This window comes from Mus musculus, chromosome 11 (genome assembly GCF_000001635.26).
Source record: "Mus musculus strain C57BL/6J chromosome 11, GRCm38.p6 C57BL/6J".
Taxonomy (NCBI): Eukaryota; Metazoa; Chordata; class Mammalia; order Rodentia; family Muridae; genus Mus; species Mus musculus.
Window position 1 is genome coordinate 41,019,905 of NC_000077.6, and position 15,606 is coordinate 41,035,510.

The 15,606-nt window shown below is 38.6% G+C and overlaps 1 pseudogene; it reads right to left on the reverse strand.

Annotated features, from left to right (window-relative positions):
- Positions 1–15,063: 15,063 nt before the first annotated feature.
- Positions 15,064–15,219, reverse strand: Gm24446 (annotated as a pseudogene).
- Between the last annotated feature and the right edge of the window lie 387 nt (positions 15,220–15,606).

Consider the following 15,606-nt stretch of genomic DNA (forward strand, 5'->3'; position numbering starts at 1 on the left):
AGATCCAACAAAGATAGAGAACTTCAGACCAATTTCTCTTATGAACATCGATGCAAAAATCCTTAATAAAATTCTCGCTAACCGAATCCAAGAACACATTAAAGCAATCATCCATCCTGACCAAGTAGGTTTTATTCCAGGGATGCAGGGATGGTTTAATATACGAAAATCCATCAATGTAATCCATTATATAAACAAACTCAAAGACAAAAACCACATGATCATCTCGTTAGATGCAGAAAAAGCATTTGACAAGATCCAACACCCATTCATGATAAAAGTTCTGGAAAGATCAGGAATTCAAGGCCAATACCTAAACATGATAAAAGCAATCTACAGCAAACCAGTAGCCAACATCAAAGTAAATGGAGAGAAGCTGGAAGCAATCCCACTAAAATCAGGGACTAGACAAGGCTGCCCACTTTCTCCCTACCTTTTCAACATAGTACTTGAAGTATTAGCCAGAGCAATTCGACAACAAAAGGAGATCAAGGGGATACAAATTGGAAAAGAGGAAGTCAAAATATCACTTTTTGCAGATGATATGATAGTATATATAAGTGACCCTAAAAATTCCACCAGAGAACTCCTAAACCTGATAAACAGCTTCGGTTAAGTAGCTGGATATAAAATTAACTCAAACAAGTCAATGGCCTTTCTCTACACAAAGAATAAACAGGCTGAGAAAGAAATTAGGGAAACAACACCCTTCTCAATAGCCACAAATAATATAAAATATCTCGGCGTGACTCTAACGAAGGAAGTGAAAGATCTGTATGATAAAAACTTCAAGTCCCTGAAGAAAGAAATTAAAGAAGATCTCAGAAGATGGAAAGATCTCCCATGCTCATGGATTGGCAGGACCAACATTGTAAAAATGGCTATCTTGCCAAAAGCAATCTACAGATTCAATGCAATCCCCATTAAAATTCCAACTCAATTCTTCAACGAATTAGAAGGAGCAATTTGCAAATTCATCTGGAATAACAAAAAACCGAGGATAGCAAAAACTCTTCTCAAGGATAAAAGAACCTCTGGTGGAATCACCATGCCTGACCTAAAGCTTTACTACAGAGCAATTGTGATAAAAACTGCATGGTACTGGTATAGAGACAGACAAGTGGACCAATGGAATAGAATTGAAGACCCAGAAATGAACCCACACACCTATGGTCACTTGATCTTCGACAAGGGAGCCAAAACCATCCAGTGGAAGAAAGACAGCATTTTCAACAATTGGTGCTGGCACAACTGGTTGTTATCATGTAGAAGAATGCGAATCGATCCATACTTATCTCCTTGTACTAAGGTCAAATCTAAGTGGATCAAGGAACTTCACATAAAACCAGAGACACTGAAACTTATAGAGGAGAAAGTGGGGAAAAGCCTTGAAGATATGGGCACAGGGGAAAAATTCCTGAACAGAACAGCAATGGCTTGTGCTGTAAGATCGAGAATTGACAAATGGGACCTAATGAAACTCCAAAGTTTCTGCAAGGCAAAAGACACTGTCTATAAGACAAAAAGACCACCAACAGACTGGGAAAGGATCTTTACCTATCCTAAATCAGATAGGGGACTAATATCCAATATATATAAAGAACTCAAGAAGGTGGACCTCAGAAAATCAAATAACCCCCTTAAAAAATGGGGCTCAGAACTGAACAAAGAATTCTCACCTGAGGAATACTGAATGGCAGAGACGCACCTGAAAAAATGTTCAACATCCTTAATCATCAGGGAAATGCAAATCAAAACAACCCTGAGATTCCACCTCACACCAGTGAGAATGGCTAAGATCAAAAATTCAGGTGACAGCAGATGCTGGCGAGGATGTGGAGAAAGAGGAACACTCCTCCATTGTTGGTGGGATTGCAGGCTTGTACAACCACTGTGGAAATCAGTCTGGCGGTTCCTCAGAAAATTGGACATAGTACTACCGGAGGATCCAGCAATACCTCTCCTGGGCATATATCCAGAAGAAGCCCCAACTGGTAAGAAGGACACATGCTCCACTATGTTCATAGCAGCCTTATTTATAATAGCCAGAAACTGGAAAGAACCCAGATGCCCCTCAACCGAGGAATGGATACAGAAAATGTGGTACATCTACACTGGAGTACTACTCAGCTATTAAAAAGAATGAATTTATGAAATTCCTAGCCAAATGGATGGACCTGGAGAGCATCATCCTGAGTGAGGTAACACAATCACAAAGGAACTCATACAATATGTACTCACTGATAAGTGGATACTAGCCCAAAACCTAGGATACCCACGATATAAGATACAATTTCCTAAACACATGAAACTCAAGAAAAATGAAGACTGAAGTGTGGACACTATGCCCCTCCTTAGAAGTGGGAACAAAACACCCATGGAAGGAGTTACAGAAACAAAGTTTGGAGCTGAGATGAAAGGATGGACCATGTAGAGACTGCCATATCCAGGGATCCACCCCATAATCAGCATCCAAACGCTGACACCATTGCATATACTAGCAAGATTTTATCGAAAGGACCCAGATGTAGCTGTCTCTTGTGAGACTATGTCGGGGCCTAGCAAACACAGAAGTGGATGCTCACAGTCAGCTAATGGATGGATCACCGGGCTCCCAATGGAGGAGCTAGAGAAAGTACCCAAGGAGCTAAAGGGATCTTCAACCCTATAGGTGGAACAACATTATGAACTAACCAGTACCCCTGAGCTCTTGACTCTAGCTGCATATGTATCAAAAGATGGCCTAGTCGGCCATCACTGGAAAGAGAGGCCCATTGGACACGCAGACTTTGTGTGCCCCGGTACAGGGGAACGCCAGGGCCAAAGGGGGGGAGTGGGTGGGTAGGGGAGTGGGGGTGGGTGGGTAAGGGGGACTTTTGGTATAGCATTGGAAATGTAAATGAGCTAAATACCTAATAAAAAATGGAAAAAAAAAAAAAAGAAAGGTAGGAAAACAATTTTCCAAGCAAATGGTATGAAGAAACAAGCTGGAGTAGCCATTCTAATATCGAATAAGATCGAATTCCAACCCAAAGTAATCAAAAAAGACAAGGAGGGGCACTTCATACACATCAAAGGTAAAATTCTCCAAGAGGAACTATCAATTCTGAATATCTATGCTCCAAATGCAAGGGCAGCCACATTCATTAAAGAAACTTAAGTAAAGCACAAAGCACAAATTGCACCTCAAACATCAATATTGGGAGACTTCAACACACCACTTTCACCAATGGACAGATCATGGAAACAGAAACTAAACATGGACACAGTGAAACTAACAGAAGATATGAAACAAATGGATCTAACAGATATCTACAGAACATTTTGTCCAAAAACAAAAGGATATACCTTCTTCTCAGCACTTCATGGTACCTTCTCCAAAATTGACCATATAATTGGTAACAAAACAAGCCTCAACATATACAACAATATTGAAATCGATCCATGCATCCTATCAGACCACCATGGGCTAAGGCAGATCTTCAATAACAAAATAAACAATAGAAAGCCAACATTCACGTTGAAACTGATCAACATTTTCTCAATGATAACTTGGTCAAGGAAGGAATAAAGAAAGAAATTAAGGACTTTTTGGAGTTTAATGAAAATTAAGTCACAACATACCCAAACCTATGGGACACAATGAAATCATTTCTAAGAGGAAAACGCATAGCTCTGAGTGCCTCCAAAAAGAAACTACAGAGAACACACATTAGCAGCTTGACAACACACCTAAAAGCTCTAGAACAAAAGGAAGCAAATTCACCCAAGAGGAGTAGAAGGCAGGAAATAATCAAACTCAGGGGTGAAATCAACCAAGTGGAAACAAGAAGAACTATTCAAAGAATCAACCAAACGAGCACCTGGTTCTTTGAGAAAATCAACAAGATAGATAAACCCTTAGCCAGACTCACTAGAGGGCACAGGGAAAGCATCCTAATAAAGAAAATCAGAGATAAAAAGGGAGACATAGCAACAGATCCAGAAGAAATCCAAAACACCATCAGATCCTTCTACAAAAGGCTATACTCAACAAAACTGGAAAACCTGGATGAAATGGACAAGTTTCTAGACAGATACTAGGTACCAAAGTTAAATCACGATCAGGTTAATGGTCTAAACAGTCCTATATCCCCTAAAGAAATAGAAGCAGTCATTAATAGTCTCCCAACCAAAAAAAGCCCAGGACCAGATGGGTTTACTGCAGAGTTCTATCAGACCTTCAAAGAAGATATAATCCCAGTTCTTCACAAACTATTCCACAAAATATAAACAGAAGGTACTCTACCAAACTCATTCTATGAAGCCACAATTACTCTGATACCTAAACCACAAAAAGATCCAACAAAGATAGAGAACTTCTGACCAATTTCCGTTATGAATATCGATGCAAAAATCCTCAATAAAGTTCTTGCTAACCAAATTCAAGAACAAATTAAAACAATCATCCATCCTGACCAAGTAGATTTTATCCCAGGGATCCAGGGATGGTTCAATATACGGAAATCTATCAACGTAGTCCAGCATATAAACAAACTCAAAGACAAAAAACCCATGATCATCTCATTAGACACGGAGAAAGCATTTGATAATATTCAACACCCATTCATGATAAAAGTCTTAGAAAGATCAGGAATTCAAGGCCCATACCTAAACAGGATAAAAGCAATCCACGCAAACCAGTAGCCAATATCAAAGTAAATGGAGAGAAGCTGGAAGCAATCCCACTTAAATCAGAGACTAGACAAGGCTGTCCACACTCTCCCTACCAATTCAACGTTGTACTGGAAGTCCTAGCCAGAGCAATTTGACAACAAAATGAGATCGATGGGATACAAATTGGAAAGGAAGAAGTCAAAATATCACTTTTTGCAGACGATATGATAGTATATATAAGTGACCCTAAAAATTCCACCAGAAAACTCCTAAGCCTAATAAACAGCTTCAGTGAAGTAGCTGGATATAAAATTAACTCAAACAAGTCAATGGCCTTTCTGTACACAAAGGATAAACAGGCTGAGAAAGAAATTAGGGAAACAACACCCTTCTTAATAGTCACAAATAATATAAAATAACTTGGCGTGACTCTAACTAAGGAAGTGAAAGATCTGTATGATAAGAACTTCAAGTCTCTGAAGAAAGAAATTAAAGAAGATCTCAGAAGATGGAAAGATCTCCCATGCTCATGGATTGGCAGGATCGATATAGTAAAAATGGCTATCTTGCCAAAAGCAATCTACAGATTCAATCCCCATCAAAGTTCAAACTCAATTCTTCAATGAATTAGAAAGAGCAATCTTCAAATTCATCTGGAATAACAAAAAACCTAGGTTAGCAAAAACTCTTCTCAAGGATAAAAGAACCTCTGGTGGAATCACCATGCCTGACCTAAAGCTTTACTACAGAGCAATTGTGATAAAAACTGCATGGTACTGGTATAGTGACAGACAAGTAGACCAATGGAATAGAATTGAAGTCCCAGAGATGAACCCACACACCTATGGTCACTTGATCTTTGACATCGGAGCTAAAACCTTCCAGTGGAAAAAAGACAGCATTTTTCAACAAATGGTGCTGGCACAACTGGTTGTTATCATGTAGAAGAATGCAAATTGATCCATTCCTATCTCCTTGTACTAAGGTCAAATCTAAGTGGATTAAGGAACTTCACATAAAACCAGAGACACTGAAACTTATAGAGGAAAAAGTCGGGAAAAACCTAGAAGATATGGGTACAGGGGAAAAATTCCTGAATTGAACAGCAATGGCTTGTGCTGTAAGATTAAGAATAGATAAATGGGACCTCATGAAGTTGCAAAGCTTCTGCCAGGCAAAAGACACTGTCAATAAGACAAAAAGACCACTAACAGATTGGGAAAGGATCTTTACCTATCCTAAATCACATAGGTGACTAATATCCAATATATATAAAGAACTCAAGAAGGTGGACTCCAGAAAACCAAATAATTCCATTAAAAACTGGGCTCAGAGATGAACAAAGAATTGTCACCTGAGGAATACCGAATGGCTGAGAAGCACTTGCAAAAATCTTCAATGTCCTTAATCATCAGGGAAATGCAAATCAAAACAACCCTGAGATTCCACCTCACACCAGTCAGAATGGCTAAGATCAAAAATTCAGGTGACAGCAGATGCTGGCGAGGATGTGGAGAAAGAGGAACACTCCTCAATTGCTGGTGGAATTGGAAGCTTGTACAACCACTCTAGAAATCAGTCTGGCAGTTTCTCAGAAAATTGGACATAGTACTACCGGAGGATCCCACAATACCTCTCCTGGGCATATAACTAGAAGATGTTCCAACCAGTAAGAAGGACACATGTTTCACTATGTTCATAGCAGCCTTATTTATAATAGCCAGAAGCTGGAAAGAACTCAGATGCCCCTCAACAGAGGAATGGATACAGAAAATGTGTTACATTTACACAATGGAGTACTACTCAGGTGTAAAAAAAATGAATTTATGAAATTCCTAGGGAAATGGATGGACCAGGATGGTATCATCCTGAATGAGGTAACCCAATCACAAAGGAACTCACACACTATGTACTCACTGATAAGTGGATATTAGCCCAGAAACTTAGGGTACCCAAGATACAAGATACAATTTGCTAAACGCATGAAATTCAAGAAGAATGAAGACCAAAATGTGAACCCTTTGCCTCATCTTAGAATTTGGAACAAATCACCCATGGAAGGAGTTACAGAGACAAAGTTTGGAGCTGTGACAAAAGGATGGACCATCTAGAGACTGCCATATCCGGGGATCCATCCCATAATCAGCTTTCAAATGCTGACATCATTGCATACACTAGGAAGAATTTGCTGAAAGGACCCAGATATATCTCTCTCTTGTGAGACCCTGCCGAGTCCTAGCAAACACAGAAGTGGATGCTCACAGTCAGCTATTGGATGGATCACAGGGCCCTCAATGGAGGAGCTAGAGAAAGTACCCAAGGAGCTAAAGGGAACTGCAACCCTATAGATGGAACAACATTATTAGCTAACGAGTACCCTGGAGCTCTTGACTCTAGCTGCATATGTATCAAAAGATGGCCTAGTCGGTCATCACTGGAAAGAGAGGCCCATTGGACTTGCAAACTTTATATGCCCTAGTACAGGGGAATGCAGGGCCAAAAGGTGGGAATGGGTGGGTAGGGGAGTGGGGGGGGGGGGAGGGTATGGGGGACTTTTGGGATTGCATTGGAAATGTAAATGAGGTAAATACGTAATAAAAATATAAAAAAATAAATCCGGAAAGCAAAATGTTAAAAAAAAAAAAGAGGTTTAGTCCATGAACACCATGGTAGGAAGCAGGGCAGCAGGCAGGCAGATAAGTCACTGTACCAGAGCTCACATTAGACTTATAGGCAGAAAGAGCTTGAGACTGGTGTAGGCATGGGCTTTTGAAATACTTAAGTCTATCTTTAGTGACACACCTCCTCCAACAAGGGCTCATCAACCCTATCAAGGCTACATTTCCTAATTCTTTCTAAATACCTGGGGAGCAAGCATTCAAATGTATTATCTTGTGGGGGCAGCTACAGGTAAATATTCAGTCACTCCCCCAAAGCTGACCACTTTCTTGATAAATCTTTACACTTACCCCTATATTGGAAAGCCATTTTATAGAGATTTTCCCTCCATAGTCTTTTTTTTTTTTTTTTTTTTTGGAATATCTCATTACAGATAATATTTTTAAAATAGATACAATTTTAGAAGAGCCTGGAGCTGAGCTAAGCTGGACTGTTATTTAGAAGGATTAATTAAAATAAGCAAAGCTGCTGTAAAGCAAAGGACACTGTCAAAAGGACAAAATGGCAACCTACAGTTTTACTCACCCTACATCCAATAGAGGGCTAATATCCAAATTATACAAAGAAGTCAAGAAGTAAGACTTCAACAAAGCGAATAACCCAATTAAAACTTGGGCTACAGAGCTAAGCAGAGGATTCTCAAGTGAGGTATCTTGAATGTCTGAGAAGCACCTAAAGAAATGTTCACCATCCTTAGTCACCATAGAAATGTAAATCAAAAATGACCTTGAGATTCCACTTTACACCAGTTATAATGTCTAAGATAAAAAACTCTAGCAACAGCAGATGCTGGTGAGCATGTGGAGAAAAAGGAACACTAATCCCATTGCTAGTGGGATTGGAAAATGGTATAACCACTTTGGAAATCAAGCTGGTGATTCCTCAGAAAATTCAAAATAGTTCTACCTGAAGACCCAGCTTTACCACTGCTGGGCATATACTCAAAAGACGCTTCACCATATCACAAGGATACATGCTCTAGTGTGTTCATAGCAGCCTTATTTATAACACACAGAATCTGGAAACAACCCAGATGTACCTCAACCAATGAATGGATACAGAAAACATGGTACACATATACAACAGAATACTACTCACCTACTAAAAACTAGGACACCACAAATTTTGCAGGCAAATGGATGGAACTAGAAGATATCATCCCAAGTGAGGTAACCTAGACCCCAAAGGACATACATGATATGTAGCCACTGATAAGTGGATATTAGTCAAACATTTCAGAGTAGTCGGGATACATCTCACAGACTATATAAAGCTTAACAAGAAGTAAGGACTAAGTGTGGATGCTTCAATCTCACTTAGAGTGGGGAACAAAGTAATCATGGGAGGTAGAGGGAGGGAGGGATCTGGGTGGGAAAGAAGGGGGACAGGATCAGGTTTGGAGTGAGATAGTAGAGAAGCCCAGAGGCCAGGAGAATGAATAGAAATAGGCAGCAGTGTGTCATGGGGGATAGAGGAAACCACTAGAAAGTCACAGACACCAGGCATGTGAGAGGCTCCCAGGATTCATTGCGGATGATATTAACCTAAATGCCCAACGGGGGAAGGGGGTGGAACCTAAAGAGACCACCTCCAGTTGATAGACATGGCTCCCAGTTGAGGAATGGGGCCACCCACCCATCTAAAAAAATTGGACCCAGAATTGTTCCTTTCTTTCTTTTTTCTTTATTCTTTTTATTAGATATTTTCTTTATTTACATTTCAAATGTTATCCCCTTTCCTAGTTTCCCCTTGAAAACCCCCTCCCTATCCCCTCCCTGCTTCTTTCTAAAGGAAATGCAGGAACAAAAAATAGATCAGGGTCTGAAGAGGACATCCACCTAGGGATCCATCCCATGCTCAGACATCAAACCCAACACTACTGCAGCTGCCAAAATGTGCTTACAGACAGTACCCTGGCATGGCTGTCCTCTGAGTGGCTCTGCCAGCACCTAAGACTGATGTAGATACTTAGAGCCAACCATTGGACTGGGCCTGGGGATCCCTATGAAGAGCTAGGGAAAAGACTGATGGAGCTGAAGGGGATTGCAACCCCATAGGAAGAAAAACATTATCAACTAATTAGACCCTTCAGCGCTCTCAGAGACTAAGCCACCAACCAAAGAGCATACATGGGATGGTCCATGGCCCCTGCTACATATGTAGCAGAGGACTGCCTTATCTGGAATAAAAGGGAGGGAATTTGCTTAGTCCTTCTCCTCAGAGAAGGATGATGCTAGAGGGTTGAGATTGGATTGTGTGGGTGGGTAGGTGAGCACCCTTTAAAAGGTGAAGGGGAGGGGAAAAGGTGGGGTACATGTAGAGGGGGTGCCAGGAAGGGAGACAACATTTGAAATGTAAATAAATAAATAAAATAATTAATAAAAAAGAAAAAAGCAAAAGCAAAAATAACCATTGTTCAAGTTTTCAATCATAACCCTTGTTTTCCTTAGTTTCTTCTTTTCAGAAGGTAAACGTCCACACAAAACCTGGTAGGGGATGGATAAAATATATATTTTAACTTTTGCAGGTCTCTAGAGTCTTCCTAGATGGATCTCACCCAGAGTCTTACTTGTACCTCTTCTGTGATGAGACCTGGGACTTATGCTTGATACAGAAGTGAGTTTAAACAGTGGTTTTGGTACAATGTGTATGTATTTTACACATGGCGAAGGCATGGACGTTTCCACCTCAGTCTGTAGTTGAATAAGTGCGTTTCTTCACAGTCAGCCCCTAATCCCCATTCCCAAGAACGTGGCCATATCTGGAAGTACAGCCCTTCAGAGAATTATTTTATTCTCATAGATTTGCACTTAATTAGGATGACTTTTTTCTTATTTATTTTTTTATTATTTAAGTTATTTATTTACTTTACATCCTGATTACAGCTTCTCCTCCTTCTTCTCCTCAGTCCCTCCCTCTCACTTTCCCTCCTCCCTTCTTCTCAGAAAAGAGGCCTCCTATGGATATCAACCTGCTTTCGCTTATCAAGTTGTAGTAAGACTAGGCATATCTTCTGTCGAGGCTAGATAAGGCAGCCCAGTTAGTGGAATTGTGCCTCTGCCAAGTGCTGAGAATATACATGTTTGCTTAGCCTTATTTCATTATTTTTTAAATCTATTTTTTTCCATTTTAAAAGTGTGTAATAATTTTTGTCTGTCTGTCTATCAATCATCTATCTATCTATTATTTATCTATGTATCTATGTATGTATGTATGTATGTATGTATGTATGTATGTATGTATGTATCTATCTATCTATCTATCTATCTATCTATCTATCTATCTATCTATCTATCTATCATCTATCATCTATCACCTATTTACTTATCTTTTTTGAGCTAGGCTCTGGGCATGTTGCTCAAGCTTTTACTGAATTTTTGCATAATTTTCCTGTTAAAGTTTTCCAAGTAGCTTCTAAAACAGATATTTCTTCTGTATTTTGACAGATCATCTACAGAAGATGTGGGATTTTTTTTTCTGTAAGGCTACTTACTCTCTTTTCCTTCAAATGCTTGTGTTTGCTCTTTAAATTATCAGTCAGAACATGAGGCATTTGTGAAAACTCAGGATTCCTGTCTCTGCCTCATGGAAACAAAACTCTCTCTTCACTTACTTTGATTATGAAATTCGTTGACAATTCCTTCATTATTGTGTTAACATAATTATCTCATGAAATTCGTTGACAATTCCTTCATTACTGTGTTAACATAATTATTTCATAGCTGTTTCTTCCCTCAAAAATAAATGACCTTATAGGTTTTAGACATCTGAGGCTGTTAACTATTATGTAAAGTTGACTGTTTCATGTTTATTTTCCATTTTAGGATGTTGTTTTCCTAGGTGATATGGATTCATTCATATTATTCATCACTATTTTCACTTTGTAAACAAATACTTTGAGTGTTTAGGAAGGAGGCATTATTATAAAAACTGTAGACATAGGAATATGAGCATAAGAAAGAGGTATTTACAGGATTCTTGAAGTTTTAATTATAAAATTAGATAATATAAATGTACAAAAAACAGTAAATGGCTATTGAATAGATAATAATAAGTATTGTGAATGGGGTAAACAAGAGACTGAAGATTGAGACTAAATAAGCATGTAAGATGTTAATTAGCATAGACATTGCTTTGGAAGCAATAGTGAAGATCAGATCTTAGAAGAGAAAGAAAGAAAACCTGGAGGGTGATAGACTATTGCTTTCTAGATTGACAGCCTGTCTTCACGGCACTAAGATAGGAAGCTTGGATAAGTCTACACTCTGAAATTCTGTGTAAGGAGCTTGCTGCCCATACACTTATCAACACAAAGTAAGAGAAAGAGTTCCAGGGGGAAGAAGAAAATTTACTTGTGGGCTGGTATTTAGTAGTTGTTCAGTAGGCATCAAACAACATGCTGACTTTGCACAGTATGTCACTTAACTCTACAGCAGCCTTGAACTTATATGTAAGAAGCTAAGCCCCCCAAAAGCCAATATTCTTTGGAACTGAGGAATTGATGTATGGAAGAAGTAGATATGAACCCAGAGATGTGCACTATGAACTGTCTTGCCAAACTCAAGAATATATGTTGCTTCCTGACAACAAATAACTATTGAATAAATGAATATATCAAATCTTGAAGTGTGGACATGTAAAACGCTTCCATACCATAAGGGATTTTGTATTTTATCACAGATATGTTTGGTTGGATATGTGAAACCATGTAGATTGTATATGCACGTAGTTATGTCTTTAATTTATAATATTCTATTTATTTTTGTAACAACCATTGTTTTTAATCTAGTATTACCTGGCCTAGGATGGTCAGGAGCTCATTTTCATTTTGGATATTTCTCATGTAGAAGGAGTAAGACACATGAACCTGTGAATAGTCTTCAGGCATACGTCTTTTAATATAGTCCAGTATAGGAATGTGTTGTTTTCAAACATATAAAACACGATGCATTTTAATTTGGGGAAAGGAGGTATCATTTTATTCTCAGGAAGTTCCAAAGTGGATCCTTTGTACCTGCAGTCTTTGCAACTGATAGCCTTCTGTTCTTCAGCCCTGGAAAATGTGTTTCACATTACGTGATGGCAGAAGCATCTGTTTCTGTCACTGTGAATGATCATCAATGTCATTTCACAGATGCAAATAATGTAAGATCTTTAAAAAAAAGAGTCCTGTGATATAATTGTCTGTGTATTGAGGGTTATGATATGAGCTATGCTCCAAGACTTTGCTTTCACCGAGGACTAAACTTTGTGTGTAATGCATAATCAGAGTCTTCAGTTAGAGAGTTAATTAATCATTTAAGGATATAGTAAAGTCAGTTCATATATATAAATATATATATACGTATATGTGTACATATACGTATATATATGCATATATATATGTGTGTGTGTATGTGTGATTACATAAATATACACTTATATACACATACATTTAAGGATAAACTAAAGCTAATTCATATATCTATTATATATACACACATATAAACTATATAAATAATATAAATATGCACATATATGTATATATGTATATTTTATTATATTTACATGCATGTGTATACATATGTTAGCTGAGAAAACAAGAAAAGTGGTTAATTTGAGAGACTGACAAGCGCAACAGGCCCCACAAACCTGAGCGCTGTCCTGAGGCGAAAAGTTCATGGAAACTTAGTGTCCTGGAATCGTGGAATCCTGTATAAAGAATGCTCCAATGTCCTTGCTTTAGTTGGTAAACGGACCTGTGTGCTTTCCCTTAATATTGCTTTATTACAACTGCTCCTAAGGATTGATATTTTGACATATAGCTAAGTTAGATGCTAGGCAGTCCTTGACCCGACCTTGGGCATGGATAGCTAAGTCACTGCCCTACACAGAAATTTACCATTATCTAGGAAGAAGGAATTTTGTGACTTAAATAGGAACCAGAGTAGATACTTAGAACTATAGATAGCCGAGTTACACCCATACACAAGTATTTACAATGGCCTAGGGGGAAGGTGGACTGTTCAATAGACTAGAGTAGGAACTATGGCAAGGGCACGAAGCCCTTGCCCCTGGCTTCTAAGATTAAGTGGACCTTAGGTGGAGCTGTTTTTGATCCCAGTTGTTAACATTGAATTTTATCCCAGTTGGTTCCTGCCAGTCCTTCCATGTTTGCATTTCTCTGTTTTGTGTAAGAATCCAGTAGCCTCATTGTACCTTGCCAGTGTGTCACCCAACTTCCCTATTTTCTTCTGTATAAAATGTTTGATGCACGATTTGGCAAATGACATTCAGATCCACACTCCCTTGTGTCGGGTCTGTCTGTCAATTCCCGCCGACTCCTTGCCAACCTGCACTAGAGACCCATTCCACACAGACAAGGGACCCAGAGGGTCTGTGGCAAGTTGTGTGACCTGGAGCAAGCTTCATATTCCTCATCCAGTGCTCGATTTGGAGACTTGGGTATAGCCTCCTCATCTATTATAATGTAGCTTAACATGTGCAGAGTCAGCTATAGATGGCAAATAATGGTCTTAAGGGTACAATGACATGGCATTCAGTAACTTTGCGTCTCATAAGTTATAATTTTCCTTGATTGTTCTGCTCCTCGAAAAGAGAAAGTTTCATGCTTACATGTCCTCATGACTAAGTTCACCATTTTACAACTACTTTAATAGAGGAAACAGCAGTTTAAAATCTTTGAGCAGAATAACACCTAATTAAGATTACAGAAGTAGTTTTCTTTCCAATATATACATTGTTTCAGACAATATAAAATAACCATTCTCTACTAATTTCTCTTTGTAGAAAATGCTGATGTTAACTTTCAATTTTATTGCGTTCATCATATAGTCACAAGTTATGTTTAATCTGGATTATTACCTTGACTAGATCTGATTCTAGTAAGAGATAAGCTATGGGATGTACCTGTAAGGGATTTTCTCAGTCAGGTTCCAGGAAATAGACGACTCATTCTAAATGCATGTTGTAACTTCCAGCAACAGATGGATAATCTAAAACAAGAGATCCAAAGACGAAACCTTTGCCATTACTTCCCTCCCTCCTTCCTGTTGCTTTTCTAGCCTGATGGCAAATTCTTCTATCCTCCTGTTGCTGTTATCCTTCATTGACATCAGAATCTCACATCTTTGACTCACTAACAGGAACTGAAGATCTTTGGCTCTCAGGAAGCCTCTGGGCTGTCAGTAGCAGAATGACCCTACTGAAGCATCTAGCATCACAGACTGAGAAGCCTCTGAGTTCTAGGCCTCTCCAGTATGAAAACATCCATTTTGTATCATGTAGATAATCTACTAAATACCATATATATATATATATATATATATATATATATATATATATATATATTCCCTTTATTAGTTATGTTCCTGGAGAAACCTGAGAATTACACCACACCACTTGAGTCAAACCATTTCATTTAAATAAATATTTCCACTATATAAGAGTAAAGATGGTATGGAAATATAATAATTATCCTCAACACATACAACATATTAATTATGTACTAGTCTTTGGTTTTGTTCTAGGTGTTGGAACATACAGTGATGCATGAAGTAGATGGTGAACATCTCTCTGTCTCTGTCTCTTTCAATTCAATCTCTTACTCACAGAATAACTAGCCCATTCCAGAGGTGAAGTGTGTGATCCATTCATTAGGGCAGAGTACTCACAGACAAACACCTTACCGGTAAAGTTTTCACTACCTTTTGTTTTGTAAACCTTGGAGTGAGATCATAGTCTCTACGCTACCATAAAGTGTGCAGTAGAATTTTCTATATTTGGGATAATGCTGGGGTCAGCACACTCACAGTGCAAAGGGTGAACCACACCCACATGAAAACTACCTTCATGATCATGATATCACTTCTGACTTCCATATAGGATGGATTCAATTGGAAGAAGGAGAGACTTCTGTTGAGTTTTAGAAAATCATCTGTTGCCAAGCCAAGGATCCTCAGAAGTATAAGTGGAACATTTTTTTTCTGAATTTCATAGATATCCCACATTCTCAAACAGTTCTTGTTCCAAATAGGAACCTTTAACAACTACCCAGTAATGTATTAGCTTAAACATTCTTGCTCTTATAGAGCCTGTTTTGAGAGAGTAGTGAAGAAAATGTCTTGAAAATATATTTTATTATTTTTAAGTACTATATTTCTTCTCTCTAGCTCTGTTGCCTGCCTGCGTGTCTGATTGTCTCTCTGTCTTTTTAGCTTTGTGTGTGTGTGTGTGTGTGTGTGTGTGTGTGTGTTGTGACAGCATATACAC